A 22,067-nucleotide genomic window follows, 5' to 3' on the forward strand; every position below is an offset into this window, starting at 1 on the left:
TCGGTGGTGAAAATGCTATTCATCCTAAGGTGCCGACGTTGACCTAGACGGAGAGCTATTCCAAAACCCCAAACAGTGGTCGAAATTCACTGTGAAGGTCCTTCCGTAAATACTCAAGCACCCACTGACGTTTTCTGTCGGCACTCACTTACACGCCTCTCTGCTAATCAGGCACGGAAATGAGGCGGGGTCTATTGGAACACCCCAGTCACTCGTGTATCATTGTTGGAAGTGCCATTAAATCGATGGGTGGGTCCACACCGGAACCTGAAAAACGAGCAAGCATAGAAATATCGTGTGAACCGAATGGAAGACAACAGGCGAGCTAAAATTGGATAACCTAAAAAAAAAGAAAATAGCGCTTCGACCGCGTGAATGGAGACAAAAAACGTGGGACCCGAAGGTTGCAATCAAGAGGGCAGATCGACGATGGATTACTTCCTCAACAGATGTTTCCCTTGCTTTCGATGTCCTGAAACACGGCCTTTCAGGTTCTCATCTTCTCAGGCCATAATATGGGGGGATACTTTTTTATGTGGCAGGGCAGGAACCTTAAAGGCCACGTCTCATGGATATCTGGGCAGTAGAAGCACTGATTGAGAATATGATCGGTCGTGGAGCTTTCGTCTCAATTGCGGTACTCGAGGTGGAGCCATTCATTTTTTTTATTTTTCAATTTTACTTCGCGTGTTGGCTTACATTCGGTTCATCCGATATACCTATGTTTGTTTGTTCAGGTTCTGGTGTAGCCCCACGCTCCGGTTAAAAGACAAGTGAAATTATATATAATGGCACGTGAGGGACTGAAGTGCTAAAAAGGACTCCTTCCTTTTCTTTCAGAAGCCATTAATTTTTTTTTTGTTTTCAGAGTGAAAATCCAAACTCATGATGGTCCATACTGTTTGGTTACACGGATGTTTTTGCCTACATGGGTACTCAATGCTTCAGGCATGCAATAGTCTGAACGGAGCACATCTTTCTACTGACACATACTGCAATGGTTCAGAGGGAGAGCTTGGACAGATTCGGGCGAAGAAGGTGTTTAAAGGGCAACGGTTAGATTTTTTAGAAAAACAGCAAAATCTTTCCAACTCGGGCTATAGTATATAGATGCTCTTCTCTTCCATGCACTTCAGACAGTCATAAATTACTTGCTTGGAGTTTCAACAGCAGAGTACCCAGGCATCTTCTTACGCCTCCTGCTTCCTTGAGTCAACCTCACCCAGAATCCAGAGAAAACCGGATCATGAAAGTGGCGGCGACAACTGGATAACACTAGGTCCAAGACAAGGTTCAGGCCCTTTGGCTGCGAAGGATGAATTGCCATAACTTTTGCGTCGCAATCTCTGGCTCCGTCGGTGGGTTGGTGGCGAGTTCTAGAGACTTCTCGGCAAGTGACTATCAGTACACCGCGTTCGAAGTGGTTGACGCTATTTGCCGGTGTGCACCAAACCAGCACTTCCCCTGTGTGTGAAACGTCGCAAAGACGGATGTCGCGAAATTCGTCAAAACTTTTAGAACAGAAAGAATCATGCTGGAGGGCGCTTCAGGGGTGGTAGCGTCACGGTTGACACTGTCGTAAATTCATTAATGAACCTGATAACGAGAGCTTCTAACGCTCACATGTCCCGGAGGGGCCCCAGCCATAATACTGGTGGATGCAGAAAGCCTGCCATTTGATACAATGTTAACATGCCCGCGAGGAGGTAAGTGCCCTAAAAACAGCAGAAAGCAGACCCCGCTGTGTGATAAATAAAAGCAAAATTCGCAGCAGGCATTCAACGAGGTAAATGAGGACTCATGGGGTAGCAGCTATGAATTTATCGCCCGGAAAATCGAAGCCCTGCGGAAAGCTTGCATATTAAGTCCGGACCAGATGGGCCGTATTGTACAGGCATTATTCCCCAGCCTTCTCGTACGGGTTGTTGTTAATAGCGAGGAAAGCGTCCAGGATTGCGCCTTTTTCACAATGAGAAAGCTCGAAGAAGTAGTTCTCGCTATGAAAAACAAGAAGGCGTTAGGTCCTGATGGTATCTCAGCAGAAGTTTACAAACTGGTGTTCCGCCAAAGGCCCGACTTGCTGATCGGGGGGTTCAACACTTGCTTGAAGGAGGGCAGTTTTCCTAGTCTTTGGAAGATGGCGTTTCTCGCGTTAATCAGCAATCTGCATTCCCATCGCCTTTTATGCTTGACACGGCCGGGAAAGTGCTCGAAAGGCTCATCATAACTAGACTCACTGAAGCAGTTCGTGCCGCCGGAGACTTATCCCCACGGCAGTTCGGGTTCAGAGCTGTTATACTGTTATGTAACTCTATTAGAAAACTCGCCCATGCATCTTAGGGCCGGACATCTGGAACGCTTGCTACCATAATCTTCTAACACTCGACATACCAGAAGAGTCGCGCCTAGTTTAGGTAGGTAGGTTATGCAGACGACGTTGCGGCACTTGGTGCCTGACGACCTGCTGAATAGGCACAAAGCAGTCTTGGTATATCGATGCGACGACTAAGTGGATGGATGAGTGCTCATGGTTTCAGCGTTGTGCTGAGAAAAACCAGAGCAGCTATCTTGACCAGAAAGAGAATCTGGACGCTGCGTCTTATATCGATCGGCGAGCTAACTACAGAGTCAAAACCAGCGGTTAAATACGGTGGTTTAATGCAAATCAAAGCAGCAGCGGACAGGGCTGCAGCTGGAGTCTCGGTGTTGAGTCGGCGAATGGCGAATGTTGGGGGCTCAACATCTACCAAGAGACGTCTTCTTATGGAAGCAATGCAGTCTGTTCTGTTCTATGGCGGGGAGGTATGAGTCGATGAACTTGACAGGCAGAAGCATTTTAAGGGACTTGCCCATGAGCAGAGACAGGAGGGGTTGCGAGTGACGTCTGCATATCTCGCATCTCAGAACCGGCCGTGATGATGATCGTGGGAGTAATCCCCGCTGCCCTCCTTCCTAAGGAACATAAAGCCATTCACAGCCGGAAGGGCGAAGACCTAACAGAGAGGAGGTTTTCCCGTGAAGAACGTCAATGTGCGCTTACTGAATGGCAGTTCTCTTGAGAAAGTGAGTCAAAAAGCAGATGGTCTGCGTGGTTCATTGAAAATATTGATCCGTGGCTGAATCGAAAACATAATGATATTCGCTATTTCCTCGATGACAGGGAGGTACTTAGTTGGTAGCCCGACGGCGTACCGTACTACGCATCAACCGAGATTTTCGATTCACATTAGAAGGGGGTTTTGACAGTTGAATGCAGTCCAAGAAAGGCTTCCTAAAGGTGACATTGTAATTGATAGTGATGGTGATGGTTGATCTGAATGCAAAGGTGGGTACAAACAACATTTTGTTCGGACATGTGGTGAGGGCTAGGAGGTTTGTTGATTTGACAGTTTGCTCGTCTCATCATTGGTGGTATATTGCTCGAGCACTTCGATCACTTTGCGATTAGCAGGAGTTTGAGGAGTTGCCTCCTGGATGTACATAACAAAAGAGGCGCTGGCAACGGTTTGGAAAGGATCATCATCTGATGATCTTTTTCTTTCGCTTGTATGCTGCGAGAGAGAGCTGCCAGTTAGCGATTGACCGTGACCGTGATCCAGCTGTCTTTCTACAGTGACAAAACTGAAGATGATAAGTAGTTGAGGAGGTGGAGGCATCACTTCACTCCAATTTAAATTAGCATTACATGCAGTGAAGTCCCATCGCTTGTAGATGGAATGACTAGTCACCGTAACAAATTTTCCTTGGTATCAATGCAGTCAAACGAAGTACCGTCGCTTGGCTTAATGGTCTCCCTGTAGAAGCACTCATCGCAGTTCCAGCAGTTTCTGTAAAGCTGCTAATTCCAGTTTGGTAATCTGAGGTAGTTCCCAGTGAGTGGAGAAGACGATGATCGGTAAGGTTCTTAAAAAAGTCGCTGGTGACTGGCCGGTATTTCTATGCTTCCTAGTGTGACAAAGATAATAACTAAAATAATTCAGGAGTAACACTTCGGAAGTTTGATCGACATAGAGTAGACTCCAAGTCTTCGTTCATATTTGTCTACATTATACAGTCGGGACACTCGCTTGATACAATGTCGAATGAAGAATGTCGGTGTATGGACTAATTACCCATATACGAATCTACTCTTCTAAGATGGCCAACGAGTGAATTGACTTAGGAGCGCATGGTGCAAAACAGTGGAGGAGAAGTGCAAGCTTCTCAGGAAGTCCTCGAGAGAGCTGAAGCACATTCCAGCAAACCATCAATGGTGGGTCATGAACGTGGTTAGCACGCCATGCCCATTGAGGAAACACTGGCAATCACACCGAAATGAATTAATTGAAGTTACATCTGTAATTTCTTGATGTTACAGTAGGCCCTGCGGAAGTAACAGTAGCCTTTGACGGTCTTATAGAGGTATTGCGTGAAAGCGGAAAATCCTATGATTTCAATGTGTAAACTATGCAGGAACAATCTTAAGACAGAGCGACTAATTGGCTGCGAACATTGTAGTAAAATGCATGAGGGATATCAGCATCCAGATTGGGGCGTTATGAAGTTGCGCCACGTATTAATGCAACCTGGATGAAGTAGCGTTCCAAAACCGATGTTCTTTGTGATCGACGCATCAACGAACGTCCCAAATCTCAAAATTTGCCGTAATGCCGTCCGTCCTATCGCTCCCTATGGTTCTGAGTGTTGGCCGATTATAATAGACAATGAACGGCGTCTTGCGGTAATAGAGACGAAAATGTTGCGCTTGACCAGTAGCGTGACACGTTTTGATCACATCCGAAATGAGGATATCCGCATTCGATATGGTCATGTAATTCGCGTCAACGAGAATTAATTCGTCAAGTTTGGTCTGAACATCGTAGTCGATGGTAAGCGACCAAAAGGCCGGCCGAAACAACAGACACGACAATCTGACCCCGCTTGTAAACGGGACAACGGCTGAAGAAAAAGAAGAAGAGTAAACCCACCTCATGATAAATGGTTACAAAACTTTGGGGGAGGACTTTAAAAGGGGGAATACTCGGAAAGAGCAAATAAGCCTTTTACGTGTCCGACTATTTATTTTAAGGGTGAGAAAAGGATTACGGAGGTAAGTGGTTAATGAATGTTGAGCTGTTTTGTTTGGATGAAGGATCGTACTGAGTGCGGGGGTGCCAAGTTGTGTAGACCCTAATCCAAAGTTACTCGCGCTCCATCGTCATTTTTGAATATGTCGGCACAGCTCTGTTTTTCCTTGATGGAAAACCTCGCAATCCGGCAAGGGGAATTGTCGGTCCAGAAGTTGAAAATATTGTATTAATTGCAGAAAATCTTGACTTTTGGTGGAGTGGGTTGGTTAAGCCGGACTATGAGGTGCAGTGATTTGAAGGCGCCGTTTCTGCGGCTTAGAGCCTTAGTGACGCGAGTTTACAGTGCCTCCAAGTTTCGGTTGAGCTCGTCTAAAAATTAATTCAAATGAGCCCAACTGCGCTTCATGCCCCTTGATAAAGGATTTTGATTGGGTCGAGCGTGAAAGTCGGTATATCTGCAGTAAAAAGTGAGGGAGTTCGTATTGCCATATTTTGGTTTCCAGGACTAGGAAAGCCTGGCAACCAAATGACCCATATCCCAGTGCTCATCGATCATTGACTTGTTCGTAGTCTCGAAAATGTTGGCGGAGATTGAACGAATAGAGGCAGACCTGGCGCTATCCGGAAGGCGGAGGTTTTTGATTTTATTCGGGATGGGTGTGGTCTCACCACACCTACAGCTTGAAGGTAAATGGGTAAACGATGTTTAAATAGGAGTGATGGGTGCTGATCATTCTTGGAGCATTATGGAAAGGATTTTGTGACAGCCGGTCGCCTTTCTCCGCTTACTCAGTTTGATGAAGATCGCGATATTAGAGAGGTGGTTATAAAGGTAGCTAGTAGGTATACAGTATCCTTCTCGAATTCAGGAATCGAAATCAGATAGTACATCTCTTCTTTTGGAATATGGGAAATATATATTTCTAAACGGTTTCTTCCATATTGTTTTCTTGTAGTGGATGTTTTTGAGGATATCGTCCGGGAAAGGGAGCTTTTTGGTTCTGTGGAGGTTGGAGCTGCGATAATTTATTTTTCAGGGGTCGGTTTATGGGCCATCAGTAGACGATCCTAAAATCCGGGGCTGTGAAAAGCGGTGGGTGAATGAATCCATGGGTGATTTGTCCAGGAAAAATTTCAGGTTTTATATTCGGAGTTAGGTTGATGCTGTTAGCTATTAGGAAATGGTCGAGGTATGTGCGGCTGTTTTCACATTGTAGGTAGAGCGTGGCGGTGTGGGGGAATTTTAAAAATATTACAGCGGTGTATGTGGTGAGCCAGCGGTGTAGTTTGTGATCGTTATTATTAGAAAAGGTGTCCAACCAGGAAGTGTGTCAAGCGTTAAGTCGTCCTTTAAAATTAGGGACCACGATTTACTAGCCAGGCGGAGTTGGTCCACGTAAAAGAATTTGGTGATGGATGGGTCCTTCGAATCAAAGAGTTGGTCTGGAAAATAGAGGAAAGCAAAATATATGAAGCCGGGAATAGTTTCGATTGAAGCCATGGTAACCTTTCCAGGTTTAAGGGCAGTGGCGGCAATATAGGATTGTACTGCAAGGAATTCATCAGAGGTTAGTTTTGTGCCAGGGTATAGGCACTTAGGACCGGCGTCTCAGGAAGCTCACTTGGACGGTTTCAAATGGGGGCATCATTGTTTGGGACGGATGTTTTGTGAATGAGCTCTGTCTGAACACCAGTACACTAGTTAGTGGGGGATCGGAGACAAGTCGCAACAACGTTGCGAATGTTGTCAACTTATCTTTTGATCACTATGATCTAGGAAGGTTTGGGGAGGAAGTATCCTCATTTATGTTCTTACAGGGCAGGGCTCTGGTAAATCAGAGATCAGCATGGAATTGAGGTTGTTACTCCCTCTGAATTTCAAGCGGGGAGTGGCAGGCATTTGTGGGCCAAGAAAGCTAGCTAGTGGTTGATGTTATTGAATTCTTCGCGATATTCCTGGGAAACGAAAATGGCGTTGCAGACCTTGCACGAAAAAAACGTTTTTTTGTTCAGGTGCTAATCATTTTCAATATCCAATGATGTCATCTGTTATCTGCCATTGTCATCATCCAATCTTTTTTTTCTCAAAATTTTGGCAAATTCATTAATGTTTTAACAATTTCAAACACTATGAAAAATTTAGACTTCACCACACTCCTTTTGGCTTTATCCCCATTTTTTTCGCTCTCGAACAAATTTTCCATTAAGGTGACAATAGAAAATTGGAAAACTGTTTTTACAGGAAAAACGATTATGTGCTTGAATTTGAAAAAATGCTGAGATGACACCACTGCTATCCTGGACGATCGATTTTATGTGCAAGGTCGACCCGTAGAAGCAATGGCGTCACTTCTACGGACGAATAAAAATTCATGTCTTGCTACTCCTGTTCCTACTTAGTTTCATTCTTGGTATGGATTTCATTTTGATTTGAGCTCCAATTTCAAGTTTTTTGCTTGGTAATGTTTCGTTACTTCATCCTTTGATGGTTTTGGGGAAATTTGAAAAGTTTGATCATGGTCCTTAAATTGGATTAGGTATTTGACCTTGTGCGAAACACAAGTATGTGGTCCATGTGCTACAGGGGTAGGTGGCCTGTAGAATTTTTCTATATTATATCCTTTAACAGAGCATACCAAACGCACGTTTCATCTGCAATAATATCTAAGCCCAAAAATCCTTAAACTAATACAGCAACCCAAAAACATGTAAAAGGACTAATCCAATACAGATAAAGGAGCGTTTACGTCCCCTCAAAAATTACCCTCCCACTCAAGCAGAAACAAACAGGATTTCCTAATTACAAAAATTCCTTTGTTAATAAATTTTCCTGACTACATCCTTTCTTTGATCGATTTTTGATGCTTAAAGCCGTTTTATGTTTCCTTTTTGTGTAAACCGAGTTCCTCTACTTTCACAAAGCCAAAAAAAAAAAAATTACGCTGCTCACTTGGTCATTTTCCTCCACTCACATCCTTTATTTTCCTTCCATTTCCATATTGTGGTTTCAGTGAAAGGACACTAATCTCCTTTTTTTGGTGTTCCGGCTTTTGGTTGGAATGAAAATGCTCAAAATTATTTCCGCTTCCCTTGTGAAGGTAAGCCTTCACAGAACATTTGTTGGACATAGAAAAGCGGCCGAAAGCATTTCAAGGATTCAAGGAACACAAGGCGTTGCTGATTTCCAGTTCAATTTACGTATAATGATGTTTGCGTAGTTAAAAGAACATTTATCATCAAACGCTTCCACACTTTTCCTCTGAAGTGTGGTGAGTTTTTCAGCATTAAAGGATAATTAGCATTAGAATTGCTGTGAAAAGATTTATGATAGACGATTCATGGAAGGTTTACTGGAAAAAGAAGGAATTTAAGCCAGGTTTTTGTGGGAGTTTTAGGAAGGAGACTGTTTAGCTTTTGGGCTACGAAGGCGGGATAACACGGGAGCCTATGGTGATAAAACGATTCTTAGTTGATTAGCATTCAATTTCATTTATCTTAGTATAGTAATTCATTGTAAATGGAAATAAGGGATTATAGGTGACCAGATTCATTAAAACTCCCTTAACTTTATTTATCCCTATTTAAAAAGTTCACATTTCATTGGGAAATCGGTTTTGTGACCACATGCTTTCATGGTGGGATTCATGGTTTCTTTTATCGGCAATTTGCATAAGCGAGGGTTTTCTATCCGTACCTCCAAGCCAAACATATATTATGTTATCCTCGTCAAGCCCCACAAAGCGCTCAAGTCGTTTAGATGAGCCCAATTATCGCGCCGCGCGATGGATCGTGACTACTGTGGAAAGACAAAGGGAGTCAAAGTTTAGCCAATCAATGCATTAACAGTCCACCCGCAGCGTCCACGAAAGATAGTAGTTCATCACTCATAAAGCAGAGATATCTTTAAGGTCGGAAATGAGTTTTTCCCCTTATCGTGGATAAACGCAAAGCAAGTACCTGAGGATCCCTCCCTTTTCTTTGCAATTTCGACAATACTATAATACTTAGCTACGCCAGGTTTGGCGGCATGGTCCTCTATAGGCCAGTACAAGTGACTATAATCCTATATGTGAGTATCCTAGGCCCTAAAGCTCTCCTGATTGGATTTTGGTGCTGAGCCTTCACCAACCCAACCCAGCGGAAGGTAACTTTGAGCGTGTCGCCTCTGTGTTGTCTTCCCGCCACAGTACACAAGTCCTCAACGAATGAATGTTAAACTTAGGGCTCGAATTATGGCCCAGCCATCAACAGGTTTCTAGTATTAGGAGTAGTATGGTACGGCAGCACTTCCGCTAGGAATATACTGACATATCCCTGAAAACTGCACGACTTGCCTACATTTATCCGAGAATACTACCGCCCTAACAGAAGAATCGCAAAGGAAGTGGCTGAGAATTTCACCTCCTTCTCTATAGCTACAGCAATGCGAATTGTAGGGTATGCCGAAGCTGATGGCATAGTCCCCTATAGGCTTGTATTCCATGAAAACCGTCGTAATATTGTTTGCATTTTGTAGTGAAATCCAATGAGTATGTCTTCTGCTTTAGACGCACGAATAAATTATTTAAGGCCAGGATTGAGGCGACCTCGTCAGCTTTTGCCAAATTAAGGTTATATAATTCGCGCAACTCCTCATACGACCTTCTCGAGTCTGTTGCTGGAAACCGTCTTTGGACGGCCCAAGAATGTGTAGAGCCGGGCTTAGAATAAGCTCATCCAACTGATAAGGATCTGCTTGCCTGCTGGACATGTGTTAGAGTTTCCAGTTTTAAATAAGACATTTATCTGCCGACCAGACTACCCAGGGTGAACATTCTTCCCGGAATACTCGTGGAACCAAGACAAGGACTCAAATAAAAGCACAAAAACCAGATGATTGCAGAAAAAGCGAAGCACGAGCTGCTGGCATTCTGTCAGAAGATAGTCGCCGTTGAAGGCAGTACGGTCGGTGCTTTCTGGAGCGAGGCCGCAGACGGACTAGTGGTTTCCAGCCTGGAATCCACTGTGTGGAGAGGTCGACACCGGGGCCCCCATTTAAAGCAAGGGCTGACAAGAATGTCGGACCCCGGAAGTCAGAATTGAAGTTCTGGTCAGGAGCCAGTTCCCGAAGGACATGCATAGATGGCAACTCAGCTAGTAGTAAATTAGTGCTTGAGGTGTTGACCAATACTGAGGGCAAGCTCTCGGAGGTGGTCATCGACCATCTCTTGGACGACAGAGGCGAACATGCGGGGTCCAGCCGCTGTTCGATTCCTCGCAGTGGGATTCACATTGCAGCATGCGGGGACCAATTCTCCAGGGATTTTCTCGGTTTGTGCTTCGCAAAAATCAGCGACGCCTGGGTAAAGGCCAAAGCCATCTCCTACAGCAAGACCGGTGGCTTGCTTCTGGTTGCCGAAGATCCGTATAGATGAAGACAAGCTCGTCCAATCCCTGCACCTTCAAAAGCCCAGGATTCCTTTGGACCACTGGGTAGTTATGAAGGGGGAAGATCAACCTGTTGATAGGCTTGGACGACAATGCGTGGCATAGTGAGCCCAGATCTCTAAAGTTTTCCATGCCTTTCAGGAGGATCAGCTGAAGGAAGTTTGGTATTCCACCAATCAGACTCATCTCTTTCGTGCTGTAGATCCTAAAGCGCGTCCTGGATATCCACATAAGGATGATTCTGGAGATAAAACCTTTTCATAAGTTTCAGGACGCCTACTTAAAAGGTAAATCTACAGAAACTACTCTGCATGCGCTTATTGGTATGGTTGAGCAGTCACTGCAATACAAGCAGTATACTCTAGCTACTTTCTACTACGTCGATATGACCTTTAAAGAAGAATCTGTCGGCTTAGAGTTGGAGGAAGATGTGGAGGTGGAGTTGAAACCCGCTGGAGTTCAGCGGATCTACCATCAAGCGCTGACTTAAAATCGCCTCTCGGCAAATAAATACCGGGCGTAGCCTATACACAGAGCGATCCTCTGCGCTCGTTCAGCAGATTGAGCTGCTACGGGAGGAGCTTCGGGAACTTAGGTTCCCACTGGAACGGTTCGCTCTTGGACGAAAGTATCAAATGAGGGCTCGCCAGATCCCCAGTTGTATCGTAATTCCTCTACTCTTTGAGCTGGAGCATCGCATTTGCCATTTGTGAGTTCGGGTGGAAGCCCAACTATCGACTTGAAAAGATTCTACAGAGGAGGCTATTACCTGGACGACCGCCTAAGTAAAATAATATCCGGATCTGGCCTGAGGTTCCCGCGAGCCCCTGATTGGATGCTGATAGGCTATTCCCTGAATCGGGAGGTATTTTTGAGGGAAGGTACCCTGGGTGGGTAATTTCACTAACTGAGTCGGCATCTCCACTTGTTGTTAGCAGGATCCGCAGTACAATGGTATTGGCGTTGTCAGCAGAGGGCTGGTCCTCCACCCTGGAATCTGCTGTGTGACGAACTGCTAGAGCGGTTTGGTCAGCCTACTTCCGATGGAGCTTTTCCACGAGTATGTCCAGCCTACTCTACAGCTAGAGGACTGCCTATCCATGCTAATATTCAACGGCGAACAAGCGCTGTGGACAGGGATGAGCACACCACTTAGGACAACTCTGCTCAGAACGACCTGAATCTAAGCACCGTAGCACAGCTTTGGCTGCCAGCTGGAGAACTAGAGTTCCTGGATAGGGAAGAGGGATGGAGGGGAAGGTTTTGAACTTCCCGAAGACCGAATCCTTCACTCCATCCTTCCGCTTGTCCAGCTCTCAGAACCATCTTTATGGAGATCTTGAGTGACTCGGAATTTCCAATTTCGAAAGTCAAGGAGGCCGGAGACTACAATGCTTGCTCTTCTGTGCAGGAATTGCCGGGAGCATGTCCAGACTTTTAAGACCACGAAGCAACAGCTGGTGGATGCTACACTTCTGGCATTCCCTCAGCAAAATGCACTGCTAGCCGTATTCATCGATGCGTCAGACATTGCCGTAGATGCTGCTTTTCACCAAAATGTGAATCAAATCCGGAAGCCGTTGAGCTTCTTCTCCAAAAAATAAACCAAACCCGCTCAACGGAACTACAGCACCTATGATCACCAGTTACTCGCTGCATTTCTTGCAATTAAGTACTTCCAGTATTTTCTTGAAGGATTTTCCAGTAATCGCCAAGGCGCAGAAGGACGACGCAGTTCTTCAGAGCTGGAGGATCAACTCCAAATACACATTTAGGGAGTTTTCTACCTTCGGCCCAACATCCAGTATATACTGCAAAACCTCAGACAAGGGACTAAGACCATATATTTCGGCCAATTTCCGAATGGAAGTATTTCACGCCGTTCCTGATCCAACACACCCAGGCATTCGGACAACGAATCGGCTAGTTACCGCAAAGTATTTCTGGCCGCCCATAAACACAGACATTAATTCTTGGGCAGACAGTCTACCGCATGCCAGAAGTGCAAAATAATAAAGCATGTGAGGAAAGAGTTAGGAGCGTTCCCTTGGAGCATCAAGCGTTTCAGTACAATTCACCTCGTCAACATTGGTCCTTTGCGAGACTCATACGGTTTCAGGTATTTCTTCACTATCATCTATAGGTTCACGCGATGGTTTCAGGTAAAACCTCTGAATGACATTACTGTGCAACCCTATGTTGAGTTGAGAATGGATATCTTGTTTTGGTGTGCCGGCCCCTTTTCTCAGAGTTGGACAAACTCCTTGGCTTTCAACGAAATCGGACCCGCAGTCCAATGGGATGCTCGAAATGTGGCACAGGACGCTAAATGCCGCTATAATGGCCCAAGACGAGACTTCTTGGTCGCAGGTCCTGCAACTCGTTCCTTTTGGCCTCCAAACAGCTAATCGCGAAAAATTTTGTTCAAGTTATGCAGAGCTGGTATACGAGGAGAATCGGAGACTCCCCAGCAACCCTGTTCCCGACGTCCGGTTGGGACTCAACCCTACCGGTCTGTTTTGTCTGCTCAAGGAGGCAATGCCAAAACTGAAGCATCACCCCCGCCAATCACGCGAAAACCGTGGCTGACGTGCCCAGGGATCTCGAATCCTTTACGCACGTCGAAATTAAGGCGGACACTCCTCGGAGGCCACTGTAGTCACTTTATGAGTGCACCTTCGAAGTCCTCGAACGTGGCAGACATTATTATAACCTCAACATCGGAAGCAGGACCAAGGAGGCCTTCTTAACTCGACTTCGGGCGCACGACGCGTCCGCTTTCATTTGCGGCAGCCGAGGTGAGGGAACCATGAGTCTGGTTTCCCGCTGAAACTAACCTTTGGTTTCAACTGGGGATAGAGTGTAGTGGCGGAACGAGTAACTTGAGTGTCGGACGCATGCCATACTTAGAGGATCTATAGCTGACTGGGAGTTATGGATCATCTCCAGCCTAAGTTAAAACCTGTATTTCGGAGTTGATTTTGTTCGCACTTTTAATTCAGCACCTGACTTGAGGGTTTGATGGTTTGGGAGCTTTGGAGACTGTTGATGACACCCGTGACCAGCAGCATGTTCTATCGCCCGTGCAGGAGCTTCGGCTGCAAGCTGCGATATCCATGTTTCCCCCTTTCACGAAACAAGGACTGCGACGTAAATCGTTGGTATTATATCACATTGATGTTGGAGATGCCAAATAGATCAAATAGCGTCACTGTCCGGTATCGCCAGTTGTGGCGAAGCTTTTGTACGTGGAGATAGATCGGCTACTGGAAACTAGTATCGTCCATAAGCCACAAAACGCTTGAACTCCTCCAGTGGCGGTTGTCGTTAAACCAGGCAAGGTGAGGGGATACCTCAGATGCCCGTAAACTGACTCTCTGCACGGAAAAGAATGTTTATTCCTTGCCGTTCACTCGTGGGATCTTGAGTCGATTGCCTAAGGCTCAGTATATTTCCGGTATTGGACCTTTAGGACGCCTTCTTACAAATACCTCACGATGAGGTGTTAAGTGATAAGGTCACCTTCATCATCTCAAATAGACCCCGGATACCAGTTCCGACCAATGCTTTTGGATTTCTCAATGCTCCACAAACATTGTGTGAGTAATGGACAAGGTGATTCCCGCCCATCTGAGGAATCAAATGTTCGTTCATCTGGATAATTAGTGAGACGAGACGTTCGAGAACAACATGCTCATCCTTCAACAGGTTGCTGCTCATTTAAAGAGCGCGAGTTTGACTATCACTGTGGGGAAAAGCCATTTCGCACGGAAGGTAGTGAAATACTTAGGGCATATCATCGGAGATGTAGTAGTTCAGACTGACCCAGACAAAATAAAGGCTTTTGTGAAATTTCCGCTACCGAAATCGTTGAAACAATTGCGTCGTTTATTGGGTGCCTGGGACTGGCACCGTAGGTTCATCCGCGACTTCCTTTGACCAATATGCTATATAAGGGTCGTCAATTCAAATGGATCTATGATAGGTTCTAAGTATTACACCAACTGAAGTCGGCGCTTACTTCCGGTGTTGCACAGATTTAACCAAACCGTTCGCTATTCATTGCGACGCCAGCAAAGACGACATAGGCGCGGTTCTCATCCAAATAACACCTGGGCGAGACGAGGTCCTAACTGCTTTCATGTTGCAACATACCTAAGTCGGACGGTCCTTCAGATTTTGCCAGCGTATTTCAGGCAGAAGTACTGGTGACAGTGGAAGCTTGCCGATGGCTGTGGCATGATCCAAGCCCCAGGCGTAACCTAGCCATTCTGATCGTCAGCCAAGCGGCCATTAGGGCTTTGTATTATGCCGTCACATCCGTGCAGAAACGCGACGAACAGTCTGGGTAGCACTCTCAAGGTTGAGAGTAATGAGCGCACTGACAGGCTCTTGACAGTCTCTAGCCCGAGCCAGATTGCGGACACTAGGTGAAACATTCTTTGAGGACCTCTGAGAAATCTCTAGCTTCACGGTGACAGAGCTACTTTCCTTCCTAAATGCTAGGGGCTGGCTCTGAAAAACTGAGCCGACTGAACTCTGCTTCCTTGGTCTTATCATAGCAGTCATGGTCTTACGAGTATGTGGCGTCAAAACGGTGCACTACAGTACTAATTGCCACCGATACCTACCTACCCCAAAATATTACGACCTGGGGGACTGTTGGAATACCGCATCCCTTAAACGGTTGGTAAGGATTTTGCACAGAACAGTTTACCTTTTATTTAACAGGAGTGCGTGTTTTTGGCATGAGTAAGTTTATTGACATACGAGTATGTATTTGAGCAAAGACATTTCCTCTGTCGCAACGTCACTGTCACAACTCGAAGGGAGGGAATATTTTGTTTCGTATGAATGCCCTGATGTGATTACATCCCTTCTCATCTTATCCCGATCCCTGTCAGACCCTTTGAAATCTTCTTCGTTCTCACCTTAAATATAATGCTCACTTTTTACAATCCGTAGAACATTTTTTTTTTCAACAAACTCCGTACAATTCTACAGGATATTTTCAAATATTCCCGAATACTCAACAGAATACTTGGAAGTAATTCCAATTTGTCTCATTGAATCCTTGAGTGTTGTACAACATCACATCAAATCGCAACTTTAATACCACGAACAATTTTCAGGGAAGCATTTAATTTTCCTCTCGACTAAGTTTTCAGCGTGAAAGAAAGCAAGGGACAGTACAGGACACGAAGAAAAACGCGCGAATGAAAATCCTTGAACCGCGAACCAAGGAGGAGGACAAAAAATTTTAAATTACAAAGAAAATGAGATCCATGACCTTTCACAGCTTTTGTTCGATACATTAGCGTTAGTTTGCGAGAAGGATGTTTAACGCTCAAGAGCGGGGAATTGATTTAGAGCCACAGAAAGGAAAATTAAGTGTTGGTCAGATACGTTTTCCGACGCTATCGCAGTTTAAATGTGGACATTGTAAATCGTTTCAGGGTTCCGGAGATAGAAAATGCTTTTCGTTCTGTTTCAGGGGGTAAGAGGCAAATGGCGGGACAAGGATTTTCTACAATAATTCGTTTTGTCATTTTTACTGGCCCTTTTTGTTTGTTTAAATTTTTCTGACATTTAGGTACTTTGCCAGTGTCTCAGGCGAAGAGAAAGTCTTTATAATAAACTTTTTCCTTTCATTTCCAGAAAAAATGCCTCAGTCGAGATCTGTGTGATATGGCTCTGCTTAGGAAAATTGCTGAGTAACAGGGCTTCAAAGGAAAAAGTTGAACTCGGAGCGTTGAGAAAGAAATATTGAAAACGTTTCATCGCATTCTTAGAAATTTCCGTCATTGTCTTACTTGTCTGAAGCAGAATTTTCCACCTTAAAGATAAAGTGTTGATGTAATGCAAATATTATTGTTGTCAACTTACGAACAGTTTTCCTTCAAGAAGCAGATTTTCAGTGTAGGTAAAAGGTTACCGAACACAATAGCGGTACAATTGCTACAATTTATATGAGCACAGATACTTTATCTTTTATGCAAAGGATCTAGAACGCCTCAAGTGAACAATTCCCATAAAAACAGTAGAAATAAAAGACGACCAGCCATTCTTTTCATGGAAATATGGCGTTCTTGACTTGTATTTTTCCGACAACTATGAAATGGAAATTGCACCCAATGGTTCTTATTTTTTTCCCTGGAACTCTTAAAAGATAACACTGCTTCCCTCATTTTCACTGTTTATCGACCAGTGGTGATGCTTACACGAAGAACATTTTCATTTCCAGTTAAAGAGCAATGCGAAAAGGAAAATCCCTTGAGGTCATAAACACAACTTGGAATCATGGAGGAAAATATGGAGGGTGAATGAACATGTTTGCTGGAGAAAAGTGAAAGTCAGGCAAAGGAGCCAAATCAGACCAAGGAAAAATACTCTCGAGGGCTAAATAGATTTGGATATGATGTTTCCAGTGGTTATGTTATGTATTCTGATTTTTCGCTGCTTTTTTGATGTGTTTAAATGTTTGTTTTTCCGCTTTTACTCGTTATTTGTGTTTTGCCAATGACTTAAATGTGGTAAACGGTGTTTGTATTGATATTGGTTCAATTTGAGTAAAATTGCTATTTGTTCTCAGAGAGCTTCCCAATAATGTTTTCAGGAATCATATTTCCGAGGGAATGCTGATTTGGCAGTCAAGGTATTCACTTTATGGCAGAATTCCAACACAGCTAAGGCTGAGGTTTTTTCCAGGATGTTGGACGGGAAAAACCTTTCAAGTTTACACATTTTTTTTTACCTTATTAAAATCGGTTCAATGTCTGCGTCTCTGTTTGTCCGTCTGTCCTTTTTTTAGTTGAGGGAAATCCATCATGGATACGCATCTGAAATCTAGAACACGGATGCCGGACTCTTACAGACTACAACCTCCCATATTTTCTCCAAAATCTCCCCGCGGGACCACCGTTCAGGTATTGTTTCGGGGGTTCGTAGCTGTTCATTATAAACAAGCTGCAACCGCTTTGCATGGCGTTAATTGCAGTAGCTTTGCAACTATGCATCCGCTGCGCTTCCGCGGCTTTTAGTTTTCCGTTTCACCATTGCAACTACCGCGTTCCATGCAGCATTTAATTGCACCATGTACCTTACCGGCGGTCAAAGGGTAGTATAGGCCCCAGGGAGAAACGTGGATTGGTACCCACGATGGAGCATAAAACCTGGGAAACGCCTGCCGAACCAACACCAACAGCTCTACTACCAAACCCTATCTCCACCTCCACGTGGCGATCGCTGGGAGTTCTTTCTTTATGAAAAACTGCACACGGAGAAGGATAAAGGCGAGGCTCCCACACCTGAAAACGGGACAAATTGTACCAACTGGTCCAACCAAGTTGGGGAATTGGTAGAGGTGACAATCCTACACGGAAAACAATTTGTTACGAAGCCACAATGGGAGCCTGGGACTGGACGGATAATACAAGGACGAACCCGGCAACGACAAAGGAATAACGATTTGCGCATTTTCTCATGGAACGTGCGCGCCCTGTATAGACCGAGCAGCTAGTCGATACCCTGTCCCAATATAAGGCTGATGTAACAGCGTTTCAAGAGATGCGATGGACCGGTTTCCCGGAGAAAAGCCGCTACACCATATATTAGTAGGTTTCTTAGTCAGCCAAAAAGTGTAATCTGCTATTATCGACTTTGAAAATATAAGCGAAAGGCTATGCACTCTGCGTTTGCGAGGCAAATTTTTTAGAAATATAAGCCTCATAAACGTTCACGACAAACTGCAGAGTCGGAGAGGGATACCTTCTTCGAGGCAGTTGAGCGGACCCTCGAAGCCTGTCCCAAGTAAGATATCAAAATGGGGATATCGTTGATGATGATGTATCTTATCAGATTTTCCACCGTTAAAAGGGTATTTAGCTCTGTTTCAGGCTTTTGCCTGGGCGGGCGTAGAAGACATGTTCTGCATTTTTGGTTGCACCTTCATACCTAGGACAATCAGGCGATTCATCTAGACCGAAACTATAGAGGTAATTCCTGTATCCACCTTGTCCGGTTAAGAACTCAGTCAGATTGTAACTCGTCTCACCGTGGTTCCGCATAGTCCACATACTTATGTCTAGGATAAGCCTGTGTGTTCGCCTGCCATTCTCCGCCTGGGCCCATGTTGTTTGCCATGCAGCCCATGACCGCATACCCGCACTTCGCTTGTTTAGGTTCGCTTCCTGATTCTCGTACAGACGATTTGCTCATCGGTTAGAATATCCATCGGGATCATCCCCGCAATCACTCATGCCGCCTCAAAAGATGTTGTTCGCTAGGTGCAACATGTTCGATATGCAGCTTGAAGCTGTCTGCGATTTTCTACGATTTTTAATGTCGATGCCCACACTGGCACTGCGTATAAAAGTACAGAGCTGACGACTCGCGATAGGAGTAATCGTCGACTGTGTTTCGGACCGCCTACGTTTGGAAGCACCCTTGCCAATGTTGAGCGCTTTCTGCCCAGTAACCTTCAAGAGGGGTTGAAAGCTCAGTTTGGAGTCGAGTATTACCCCCAGGTATTTGAGCGATGGCTGAGGGCTAACAACATGCGCCCAGATGCAAATTTCAACAGTTTTCTGTCTCTGCTGCTTTATAAGGAGCACAAATTCCTTCTTGCGTTCGGCAAGCTCCAACCCGTGGTCTTTAAACCAAGACTTGATCGTCTTTATAGTCTCGTTTGCATATATCTGCACTTCCTCGAGGCGTTTGGATGTTATGACCACTCCAACGTCATCCGCGAATCCGATGACAACAGCTTGCTTAGCTACTGGAAGCCGCAAAACGCCATTATACATTAAGTTCCATAGCAAAGGGCCCAGAACAAACCCCTGCGGAATTCCTGCGGTTATTACATACATCTTCGACCCTTCGTCCGTATCATAAAGTAGCTTCCGCTGTCGGGAACAATCGAAGATTATATTTAATATATATTTTGGCGTTTGTGCCGCGATGAACGCTTCGATTATATGGTTTCATCTGGCAGAATTGAACGCGTTCTTGATGTCGAAAGTCAGCAGGGCGCAGTATTGCCCTTCGTAGTAGGCCTTTCTGGCTAGCTCCAAAGCCGGTTTGGAGTACAAAAACACATTGCCATTAGTGTGGCAAAAGAAAGAGTGTTTTCTCCAGAGTACCACCATCATATTTCGCTCAGACCCACAATATCCAGCTTGTATCGCTGGAATTCTCGCTGGAGGAAGCAAACATTCTGAGCATCCTCACTACCGTTTTCAAGGAGGGTGCGCAAATTCCAAAAACCAATCGTAGTCCGTTTTCGATAGCTAAAGAGCTTCGGCGTGAGGTGAGTCCAAATCCGAGGCGTTGTAAACGTTTCCATAGCAATATGGTTTAAAAATGTGCAGATTGTTACCAGAAAAATGTTTACCCCCTTTTAGTCGCCTCTTACGACAAGCAGGGAAGACTGAATTGGGTCTTCAGCCCCAAATCACAGGGTTGTATAAAGGCTGAGAAATTTTCATCTATCCAGGATCGAAAATAATAGCCGACGATGATAGATACGATGATAAAATCTGGGCACAGTTGTTGGCTGTCAACGAAACTTACTTCAAATTACAAAACCTGTTTCGCCGCATTCGAAAGAAGAATTTTTGGGCCCCACATAAGGATGGACAATTCCGTAGTCTCAAGAACGATGAAAATTATGCGCGATGCTACGACCGCCTGGTTGTAGATAAAATCCGGCCTAATAGGTTGCAGTAGACGTTTGGGTGAGGATGTTCCACTTCGAAAAGTAGCTTCACATAGAGCGATGACGTGGGCCAGGGTGTCACACAGCTTTTAGGGAAATATCGCAAAACTGACATGTCTAGAGCTCCCTATAAAGAGAGGCCCAGCCCGGATATCGGTCTTCGTGATGATGTTGATAGCTGAGAGATCATAATTATGCATCCATTTTGGGCCTAGCACGCCGCCTCATATCTGCTCTAGGAGCAGCGTAACCCGAATGGTTTGCAGTTGTTAAAGGAATGAACATTTCCTGGATTTTTTTATGTTCTGTTGAATATGGCGGAGTTGACCTTCCGCCTTAAGCCATATTATCCGCCTCCTACACTATTACACTAAAAATATCCGAAACAATAATATGGAAGCTTTGGATAAACCCTATTGAAGAAGTAAAATGTCGCAGACTACCCCAACACCCAACTTAAAAACAAATTGGGACCAAAGTGCCGACTTTGGTTACATCACTAAATTTAAGTTCACCAACCACAATACTGTGGAAGGTATACTTCCCATTTCAATGGAAATTTTGCGTTCAGTAGTTCTTTCAGTCTGCTAGAATGGTAAGTATAGTAACTCCCAAAATAAACTAAGACTAGAAACGCGGCTGCTGTTGGTCGGTCTGCTTAAAATCTTCCTAAAATCGAGGGGACCTGCTGATATATGGAAACAGACCTATGCAGCCTAGACAGTACAAACGTGCGAACGCTTTAAATCAACGCCAAAAGAAGCCACTGCAAAAGAAGTTGAAGCTCCTTGATTAGGAGAACACGGCCGTTGCTATACCAACAAATTTGACAACATCCTTGTGAAATCCATACCATTCTTGTTAAGAAGCAACACGTGACAAAAGCTTGGAACCTACTCACCCGTGATAGTCCATATTCTGAAACCAAATACAATTATTCTCTCTCTAAAAATAAGGTTCTCCCTGTACCTAAACTGAGCCTAGGAATTTGGAGGTCTTTGGTCTTAATGATTATTTCAATCGTTCCTTATTATTATTTCAAACCTTCAAACATGTCGTTTGGCTGAAATGTGTTTGAGTTCCCTTCAGAACTTTCTGAGAAGCTTACACTCCTATCTATTTTTTTCGATCCTGTTTGTCTGGAGCGATTCACTTGTCGGCCATCGTAAGATCGTAAGGATACTAGATTCCGGCTTCCGGACTTGTTTTATATATAATCTTGAGTCTACAATCCACTTAATGACGGACCGGACCAATTGGGAAGAAACTTTTTCCTCTCTATTTCCGGTCCACGGACTCTTCGCTTTAGACTGGCACCAAGTTTTTAAAAAAAAATATAGAAGACTTGTGTTAGCGGATACCGCTTGCTTTGGTCATCGAATTAATGAGACTTTAATGACGTGCTGTAGGAAGAGGTGCTTCCATCATTGTAGCATGTTTCCCTCTTTGTTGTCTGAGTCAGTACACTTTCCACTCCTAAAGCTCTTTGGTAAGTTACCTCGTATGCAATCTGTTCTTCTGGTCAGTTTGCCTTCCTTCCCAACTGCATGGAAACATCGCTTATCCATCTTATAGCACAGGTTACAGAGAGAAGGATTTCTAAGCGGGTCGTTCCAGTCAAGTTTGAAACCAATTAAAGACGGATAATTCGTTTGAATGCAACCGGATCATTTTGACTGACTAAAGAATTTCGCTGTCACTCTTGGTTTAATACTATATTGGGAATCTCAAGGTTCTTGGTCAACGATGATTTACGGTTCGTACCGGGAAACTAAGTGAACTTCGTTAAGAACTTTTTTTCAAAAATGGCCAGCACGAGTTGCCGACAACTGCAGTTAAACCGTAAAACCGCGTAG

At 44.6% G+C, this 22,067-nt stretch overlaps 1 protein-coding gene across 1 annotated transcript in view; it reads right to left on the reverse strand.

Moving 5' to 3' along the window:
* Nucleotides 1-22,067, reverse strand: part of LOC119647247 (probable G-protein coupled receptor CG31760) — a 178,263-nt gene that overhangs the window by 72,422 nt on the left and 83,774 nt on the right. The gene's annotated exons all lie outside the window — the stretch shown is intronic.

Source organism: Hermetia illucens, chromosome 1, assembly GCF_905115235.1.
Source record: "Hermetia illucens chromosome 1, iHerIll2.2.curated.20191125, whole genome shotgun sequence".
NCBI lineage: Eukaryota > Metazoa > Arthropoda > Insecta > Diptera > Stratiomyidae > Hermetia > Hermetia illucens.